Here is a 9,712-nt window from a genome sequence, read left to right as displayed (position 1 = left end):
CCAGGAATTTTCTTGAAGTACATTTTTGGATTTCAGTAAAGCCTTTGATACTGGAAATCGTAATATCTTGATTGAGAAACTAGATTATTATGGCATACGTGGTGTTACCAAAGATTGGTTCATCTCCTATCTTACAAAAAGATATCAATATGTTTCCTTGGGGCAAACTGAGTCTGATCCTCATCCTGTTTCTTGTGGTGTTCCTCAAGGCTCAGTTCTCGGCCCCATTATTATTTCTTGTAGATATCAATGATTTAAGTAACTGCTCTGAAATTCTAGATTTTCATTTATATGCAGGTGATGCCAATCTGTTTTATAAACACAAAAATCTTAAAGTCCTTGAATCCAAACAATGAATTGGTAAATATTCATACTTGGTTGAACTTTGTCATTTTCCACCCTCCACGAAGAAATTTACCCTTTCATGTCATACTCTCTTTAAATAGCTTTAACTTAAACCAAGAGTACTCAATAAAATATCTAAGTATTGTAATATATTCTAATTAATCTTGGAAAAGTCAAGTACGCCACAATGCTGAAAAGATTAAGCACAACATTGGAATTCTTTCTAAACTTCGTTATTATGTGAATTCAGATATTCTGGTTAAACTATATTATGCTTTAATATATCCTTTCTTAACCTATGGTTTAATTTCTTGGAGTAACACCTCTTCTTCAACTACCCAGCCTTTGTTCGTTTCACAAAAGAGATCAATACGAGTGTTGACTTTCTATAAATTTCGTGAGCATTCCAGTCCAATTTGCAATGCTTTAATATTGTTAAACTGCCTGACCTTGTCTTTCTTAATATCGCAGTCTTTATGTATAACTTCCACAATAGACGTCTGCCATCTGTGTTTGATACTTTCTTCACACAAGTTAGCAAAAGATACATTTATAATACAAGAAGTGTCTGGAATGATCTTTTTGATCAAGAGTGAGTACAAAGAATCGTTCTGACGAAGGGCTGACGCTCGAAACTTTAGCTTTTTTTTACTCTTTACGGTGGGCAATTTACGTTTTCAACTCAGTTGTTAACACTAAATTACCTGCTAAGTACAATGAAGATTGATTGATTGCTATCCTTGAAGGCCATTTTGAAAACGTTTCAATCCAGGTCACTTGATGTGATACGTCACACGTGTGTAAGGTAGTGAAAGGCGTCATGTCAAGACCTGAACGTATGTATGTATGAACGTATGTATGTACGAACGTACCTGAATGAATTTCGCCCTCCCTGTTTGGCTGCTGCCGAAATTTACAAGCGAAAAAAAATTTTTTTCCATTCTGATATAGGCCACTATTTAGAGAATATGAACTGCGAAGTGAGAAATTAAATAACGAAGGTTGAATGATTGAAAGGCGACGGATCGGTTCTCTGTATTCAGAGTCACAGGTTATTTGCACGCCATTCCAAACAGCTGTAAAAAAAATATATTCCCATAATTTGTTCTTCCGAACCATTATCGAGTCATATACTTATAGAGATATGTTTAGTCCATGCCGAAAAGTATTGGACTTTAGATTTTGTCCGGTGTATATCACTGTGACCTCAGGCCCATCGGTTCTGGAGTGAGCGTGACTAAGCGCTAAGTATTGTCGCGGATTATGGGAGGTCACTATCTGGTTTCGTGAACGAAACTCTTCTTTCACGTACCGGAAATATACAAGAATTATACTTTTTTATTATTTATTTTTTTTACGGAGACTGGTGAAGAGCACAAAGGAAGACTTCTTGCTGCTGTAACTTTTTTTTTATTTCCTTCATCACGTTTCGTCTCTAGCTGAGAGTGCTTCAAGAATGATTACAACTAGCATTGAGCAGCATATATATATATAGCACATTCGCGTGCCTAAGTTTAATGAAAGGTTACTCGTTTCAAAATGTACAACTGTCAGCTGAGTGAACAGTAAATTACTCACGCTCATCTATCGTAACTAAAACAAGCCGACAGCCTGAGACCCTACTCGAATGTTGAAAGTCGCTTCCGAGATTTACTTGTTCTTTCATTGGCCCAAATTCGCTAAAATTTCAGAATTTTGTGATCATTAATTTTCAGTAGCATGGGATTACATAATTTCCAAGCTTGATAAAGCTCCAGTTGTGGAAACTTCTCAGATTTTATTTTGATCGCTTACAATCATGATTTCAGCTTGAACGCACTGTTTAGAAACTGTTACCTGGGCTTAGAACATAAGAAGAAGACTCAATATCTACACATCTCATTTCAACGAGAAAATCACGGATCGTTCTTAATTTTTTTTATTATCACACAGCCATTTTGTGAATCTCCGCCTCGTCAAGACCAACCACGATAAGGAAGGTTTGAAGTTTAACCGCAAGAAAATGCCGTGGCAGGAATCTTAGAAGTTTGAGGAGTACAAAGGAATCATAACCATCGTGAATTGTCAATATCGACATGACTACCGCACGTACGTGAGGCGAGTACAGAGCACCATTTCAACCTTAATTGAATGTTGGTTTTGTGTAGTTATTAATTTTATTTTATTTCTGGTTAGGGCTCCCCACAGTTTAGCTTCTGTTCTGTTGTCTTTTGGCTACATTTCTGTTATTACCAAAAGGAAGAAAACATTCACCTTTAAAACCTACCCGAACAAAACATATTGTCAAATGGAAACGCGAGGGCGTTTGTTTGTGAGAGGTTTGAGTAAAGACAGATGATCTCGATCTTTGAGGCAAGAACAACCGAACAAACTAAAAATAATTTTTTTAATAGAAAAGAATAACAATTTTTAGTTAAGTTTTTCATAATTATTAACTTTTCCGTTGCATTTTCGTTCTAATAGCCAGGAAAATGCTAGGAAGCTATATTTAAATATTTCAGTTACATAATACTACACGGAATAAAATTATATAACATGGGGCGGGATCCGTTTTTTCACACCTTTACAGAATACTAATAACCAGGAAAATGCTATGGACCTTAATTTAAATATTTTTATGAGAAAAAAAAGGCAAAATATACATCGCGTACTTGACTGAAAGGTTTGGTTTAGTCTCCTACAGTTACATAATAGTACACGGAGTAAAATTATATAACATGGGGCGGGATCCGTTTTTTCACACCTTTACAGAATACTAATAACCAGGAAACTGCTATGGACCTATATTTAAATATTTCTATGAGAAAAAAACAAGGCAAAACATACATCGCGTACTTGACTGAAAGGTTTGGTTTAGTTTCTTACAGTTACATAATAGTACACGGAGTAAAATTATATAACATGGGGCGGGATCCGTTTTTTCACACCTTTAATTCTTTTTTATAGCAAAAATTTAAAATTTAACATCATACTCATCAGTTTGTTGCTTTGCTAAATTCTTTTTTAGAATTTACTATTGAATGTGTCAGTGAGTCAAATTAAACAAGTGCTCGATAGAAAAAAAAAACATTTTTCTCTCATATAAACTCAGCGAGAATTATATTTCTTGCGGCATCTTAATTACTTTTGCCTAAAGTCTTTAAATTGTCCGTCATATGTACTACACTCAACACACATTTTAGCTCGATATATGTGAAAATGCGAAAATTTATCGCCGATATTCATGTTTATAAAATGTATTTTAAAGGGATATCCCAGGCAAAATGATGTTATGTAGAGCAAATTTTGTAGTCTCATCTTTGGTTCTGTTGCATCGTTTCAAAAGATTATTAACAGTCTGTATTCTCTTGATTCGTTCACAATTATTCGCGACTGTGTTTGTTCCTTTCAGGCTCGTTAATTCTTTTTGTTTAACCAGCACGCATGGTAAACTGTTGATTAGATGTTTTTTTCCATTTTGATCTTGTTACCTCGTTCGGTGGCCTTATAGTGTATATTTCACTCATTTTGTGTACATTTTGTGTGCCAAGATTCGTATCACCTTAATAAAGTAAATTCACAAATTCCCCGCTTCGGCCAATAATATTCTAAGATTTCGAACAAGAAAAAACCTTGAGTATGAAAAAGAGGATATTACACGGCCGCGCAAAGATAAGAAATTTGTCTACCGTGTGAAAATATCACTTTTCGCGTGAAATCTTAAAATTACTTGGTATTTTATTGGTGTTTTGTATCAGAGGTTTCGTTGAGAGATTTTATTCTGTATTCGATACAAATCTCGCTCTGTCTCTACTTTTAGCTTGGCACCCGCTTTTAACCGAAGTGCAAAAGTTAAAGTCTGAATTTTAAAAGAATGAAAACTAATTAAACGCAACCATATTTTTACTCATGATCGAATTATTACATTTTTATATCTCCAGTTTTACTGTCATAATGTCATATTGTATTGCTTTTAATGATAATTTCTTTATTTTATGTTTGGTAGAAACATGTTCTTTTTTTCGCCGTGGTTCCTTGAATGTGCAGAATACTCTAGACGAAAACTTCTGAATAAAATTTCTGCTTTGGAAGATCCTTTTCAATACTTCCAATTTAAATCGAGATGTAATACTTTCGGTCTGTGTAAGAGCGGTCCAGGGCATTCCGAATCGGAACAAAGTTTTCCCTCAAACTTTGCCCAATAAATTATCTTTGGTAGCAAGTAAATAAAACCACGTTAGTTTATCCAAATACGTTACAATAAATTATATCACACCGTATCACACCGCATGCAGCAAAAAAAATATTTTGTATTCTTGAAGTGTGTTTCATGTAAGGTATATAAAAAGCATTTGAATTTTGATATTCGTTTAATCAGAGGTTCGTCATAATTTACTAAAAAACACTCGTTTGACAGCTTTCTGAAATTGGCCAAAAGTACTGCTTCTTTTTTGTTCTCAAGTCCAGATCAGACCATCAACATCTCCGCTTGATCTCTTCTAATAAGATGTTTGGCAGCAGATAAATATCAAAACATCTTGCACTTATTATTTTTCTTCGCCCTGGGCAACTTTCAGCGATTTTGCTAGCGTGACAGACAATTATCAAATTAGTTCATTGAGCAAACTCCGACTGTTTTACATAAGTAGCTCAATAAACTAAGAGTTAAACGAGACTTGCCTATAAGTTGAAGTTTGATGGTAATTCTATTGAGTCATCATGAGGTGCTAGTCACATGAGATTGTGCAATCCAATCCCAGAAATCAACTTTGAAAGGCGAACAAATCTTAAATAGGGTGGGTTTATTACATAAGCAAGTAAGGGTGGGCATGTGATCCATGGCACCTCATGATGACTCAATAGAATTACTATCAAACTTCAACTTCTGCCAAATTCTCATGTTCTTGGGTTTTCTTTTGTAATACTTTACAAAGGTGCTGTGTCTTGACCAACCAGCAGTTCGGAGAATGGCATCAAGAAGTACCTTAGCAAGTGTAGCCGCACTGGTTGATGATGCCCTAACACTATAAGGTTTAAAACGACTTATGTCAATACCAGCCAGACCTAAAAGTGCTCTTAATCTAACGAGATATAGTACTCTTACTAGCTGCTTTTTATGGTTTAACATATGTAACAAATAGACTTGTAATACCCTTACGAAGGTGTTTGGTACGTTCCAAATATTCTTTTACAATAAAAACAACACACAGACTAGCATCTAAAGGATAACCTGGGAACTCCAGCTCATGTTCACGTGTACCAGGTTTGGTTTGCTTAAGTTTGTCTCCAATTGAGAACTTCCAACAACATGCTCCAAACGTTCAGGAATTGGAGAGTTTGGCACCTCTCTGTTTAGCAATGGATTCCTCTTCGCCTTATTGGTACGAATCACTCATTTCCTTTCTTTCACACCTTTAATTCTTAGTAGTGTTCACTACTGCTCAAGTAGTAACACTGCAGTTATGAACACTACTGCGCAAGCAGTGTTCATTACTGCGAAGTTCGCTTTCATATTAACGTCTTTCTCCGCAGTTCAAAGATATGACTTTCCAATATTCACAGTCGTTAATTCACCACTTCACGGGTTTATTTTGATCCAACATAATGACCAGTCCCCAGCTGGCATGTTAGCTCAGTTGGTAGAGCACTGCACCGGTATCGCAGAAGGTCATGGGTTCAAATCCCTAATAGGCCTGAATTTTTTCAGGCCCTATTTACACTACTGTTCAAGAAGTGTTCACTACTGCTTAGATCGCTTTCACATTCACGTCTTTATCCGTAGTTCAAATATATGCCTTAACTTTAGTAATCACAGCTTACTGGTGTCTTGCCTGTATTAAGGATCTCGAGGTAGCTGCCTTTTGGGTAAGTTAATTGCAAGACACACTGAAAGATATATCGGTTTGTATTAATTCAGTTTTTGTTGATATTTTATAAACTACAAAACAGATGTCCCTGGTGCTAAAACAGTTAGCCCGTGTACAAGGCTCTCGGCGAAAAGCTTGAAGCAAACATCTGAGTGAAGAGACACGATGTCTTTCTCTCGCGTGACTTCTCGCTCGCACGTGCTAGTTTTAATCACTCGCGCCCAGTTGACTGAGAGCATGTTGCCCGGCTTGTGTGTAAACATTCATCTAAAACTTAGATCTTTTATCGAAGGCCAGGCAGAGATGCTGCTCTAGAAATGTTCAAACTAGCCATGAGCTCACCTATTAGACCAATGTCTTCCAGGCTATCACATAACATAAATGATGAAATGTGGACTCCTTCAGCCGTGTTGGCGCTTGACGAAAGCATATATAGAAATACAGGATTTCAGACCGGCGAGGGGAAATGTCCAAGATCCAGTTCAAGTCTTCAATGCATGCATTGATAGCCTTGCCGATGCTATACAAAAGCTCAGAATTACACATTTAGAATACCAAGTAGATTGTTGTGAAAAATGCTCCTTTCCTGAAAAATCTGGATGTGTTAAAAAAGCTGGGGAAGCGTGCCAGCTGGTGTGCAATGTCATGGCTCCATGAGATGGTAAAGCGTTATTCCTGGCGGTCGTAGACCATGAACAGAAGTGCAAGACATCTATCGATGTTGGCCTTCAAACCCTTATGGTCGCCTATCAAAATGTTCCCACAAAATCAGTTAAGACTTAAATACTGAGTATTGATGCTGACAGATTCTCAGCCAACGAGTTAAATACATACATCAGACATTTGAAAACCCCTCCGATAGACAAGAAAAGAGAACAGGAGCACAGGCGAAGAGTGAGGGGCCTGGAGTGTCTACTGAAGAAATCCAGCGTCACAGAATCCGTAAACAACGTAACAACGTCAGCTGGACCACTTCTTAGAGTTCACTATGAGGCTATATTACTATCAAGACCAGCCTACGGTACTCGCACCATCAAACATGAGAACGGTTAAGAGTTTTTCATACCTAACGTGGTGCGCACAGTGGTTAAGTGCACCATTATTAATCAATACATGAACCATTGCAAAGATGTGGAGAATACTAGAAGTTCAAAAGGCCACAGAGGAAATCCGATTAAATTAGACGAACTGGAACGCATGGGAGTAGAACAGGATTGGTGTAAAGAAGTTGGCAAGAGGCTTCAGGAGAGCAAGTTGTATTTCAAGACTACATACCGTAATCATTGCACAAAGGATGATAGCAAATGTGCCGATCACTGTAGGGTCTTTGCACTGAGCTATGCTGTTGACACTGACTTTCAGAGAGTATGCAGTCACAACGCTGTCAGTGTTATTAGCCACAAGGGGAGGTGTGTGGATTGTGAGAAGCTGGAGAGTGTTCTTGAAGTAGTAAGAGGTGTTACTTCTGGGTACACAATGAAGTTGCAGTTCTTTGAAGTGAGATGGAGTATTTGTAGTAGTTGACTGGGTAATGAAGCTCATAGCGATGAAGTTCTGGGAAAAGCAAACAGAATGGTTTACCTAGAGGGGAATCAATTGGTATGTGAATAGCGTTGTTGTAAGACAGGAGGAAAGCCTAGAAGTAACCTGTTACGTATACCTTCTTAACTGCTGTAAAGAAGACTAGTTATCAGTGCTTTTGGTCCTTGAAAGTTTCTTTGTTACCAAAGATAATGTTTTGTATTTTTGTATTCTTAAACTGTGTGATATGTAAGGTGTATAAAAAGCATTTTAATTTGATTTTCGTTTATTCAGGGGTTCGTCATAATTCATTTAAAAACTCTTGTTGGAAAGCTTTCTGAGACTGATCAAAAGTACTTTCTTTCTTGTTTGATATTGCTCAAGTCCGGATCAGACCATCAAAAACTCCGCTTGATTTCATCTAATAAGATGTTTGGAAGCAGAAAAATATAAAAACATCTGGAATTTATTAATTTTCTTCTCCCTGCTTACTTCAAACACTCAGTGATTTAATTAGAGTGATAGCCAATTATCAAATTAGTTCATTGAGCAAATTTCGACCGTTTTTTTTTTCCACCCGGTCAATTTCGCGTCAAAAATAACTTTGCCTGAAACTGTCAACAGAAAGACTTTACCTAGGAAAGAACTAAATTAGATTTGGTTTGATTCGAAATAATTTTTTGACTGCATTAGGGGCCATAATTATTTCCCAGGTTGACGATTCTATCCTACACAGCCGTTAACTTTAGACCTTTATAGGCAAAAATATGCAAAAACCCCTGTACGTTTTCGATTTTTCAAAAGTTATGACCGTTTGAATCGGCACATGTACGAGCATTCGCGATTTTTTCGCCTACACCAAAATCGAACTACTGGGCAGATTTCGTCATAAATACAGCTAACCTTTCGTTGCATCTTGAGTTTATGTGAAATTTCGGATATTCCTCGCTCCCCAAACTGGTGAACTTTATGATAACTCCAGCAAATAACTCCAAACTTCAGCGGTCGGCATCTATCGATACTCTTCTTTGACTCGTTGTTGCGTACCATACTCCAAAACTAAAGCCATGTTTCGCGCTTAATGTCCTGTTGAAACATTGGATTGCAGCTGCATTCTCTTCAAGAATCAGTCAAAGAACTCCTCTTGTAAGTCTATGTATCGAAGTTTGGGGGCTAAAATTTGGAATTTAAAGCTGAACGATTGCTCTATCGCGCATAACAAACGTCCGCATCAACCACTGCGGGTGAACCCGCTGACCCTTTTTTTTCTGGAAGGCTTGCAAGTGTAGTATGGCATGCAAGTGCTTTTTCGAAACAGAGAGGCTTTAGTCTGAAGCGAGTCTTCAGCGAGGTTGATAAAGCTTTCAGAATGTAGAGGTGATGTCAATGATCATCTACAAGCATGTCACTTAGGTCAGCTTGGAGGAACAGTACAAGAATATGAGCTTATCATTAACAGGTCAGGGTTGCCACACGACCTTTCCCCTGATCAACTTGAAGAACTTTGGATCTGCGAAAAGCATAGAGGAAACATGGGTAAAAACTGGCAACCACGTCGCACTTGCCAGTACCCGCTGCACAACGGCCGGAAAAAGCAGCTAAATACTGGAAATGCAGTTCATCTCGACATGTCAAGGAAAATTAACACTATCTTTGTAGAACTCGTTCCAACAGGTTCCCGTTAGTGATTTTTATGTAAATTCTAGCTTACTAACCAGGTATTGTCCTGAAATGTGGGGCAGGGTTTAAATTAAGATGATATATACACATATATTGAGGTGCGGTTAATGTCAGTATTCAGTATTTTGGAAATTGATTAACATTTGGGCCAAAGCTCGCACGCGAGTGAGTATAAAACAAAACAACTGCTGTGATTTCGTAAGATACGTACCGTGATGCCACATGGAGGCCATGTGGCAGCTAGTGCAAATTTAGAACAAATCTCTATAAGAATCAAACATCTTGGGAAATAAAAAATTTTCAACCCTTCTTCAAATTTG

This window comes from Pocillopora damicornis, chromosome 2 (genome assembly GCF_964200805.1).
Source record: "Pocillopora damicornis chromosome 2, jaPocDami1.2, whole genome shotgun sequence".
Taxonomy (NCBI): Eukaryota; Metazoa; Cnidaria; class Anthozoa; order Scleractinia; family Pocilloporidae; genus Pocillopora; species Pocillopora damicornis.
Note: the sequence above shows the minus strand (reverse complement) of the source record.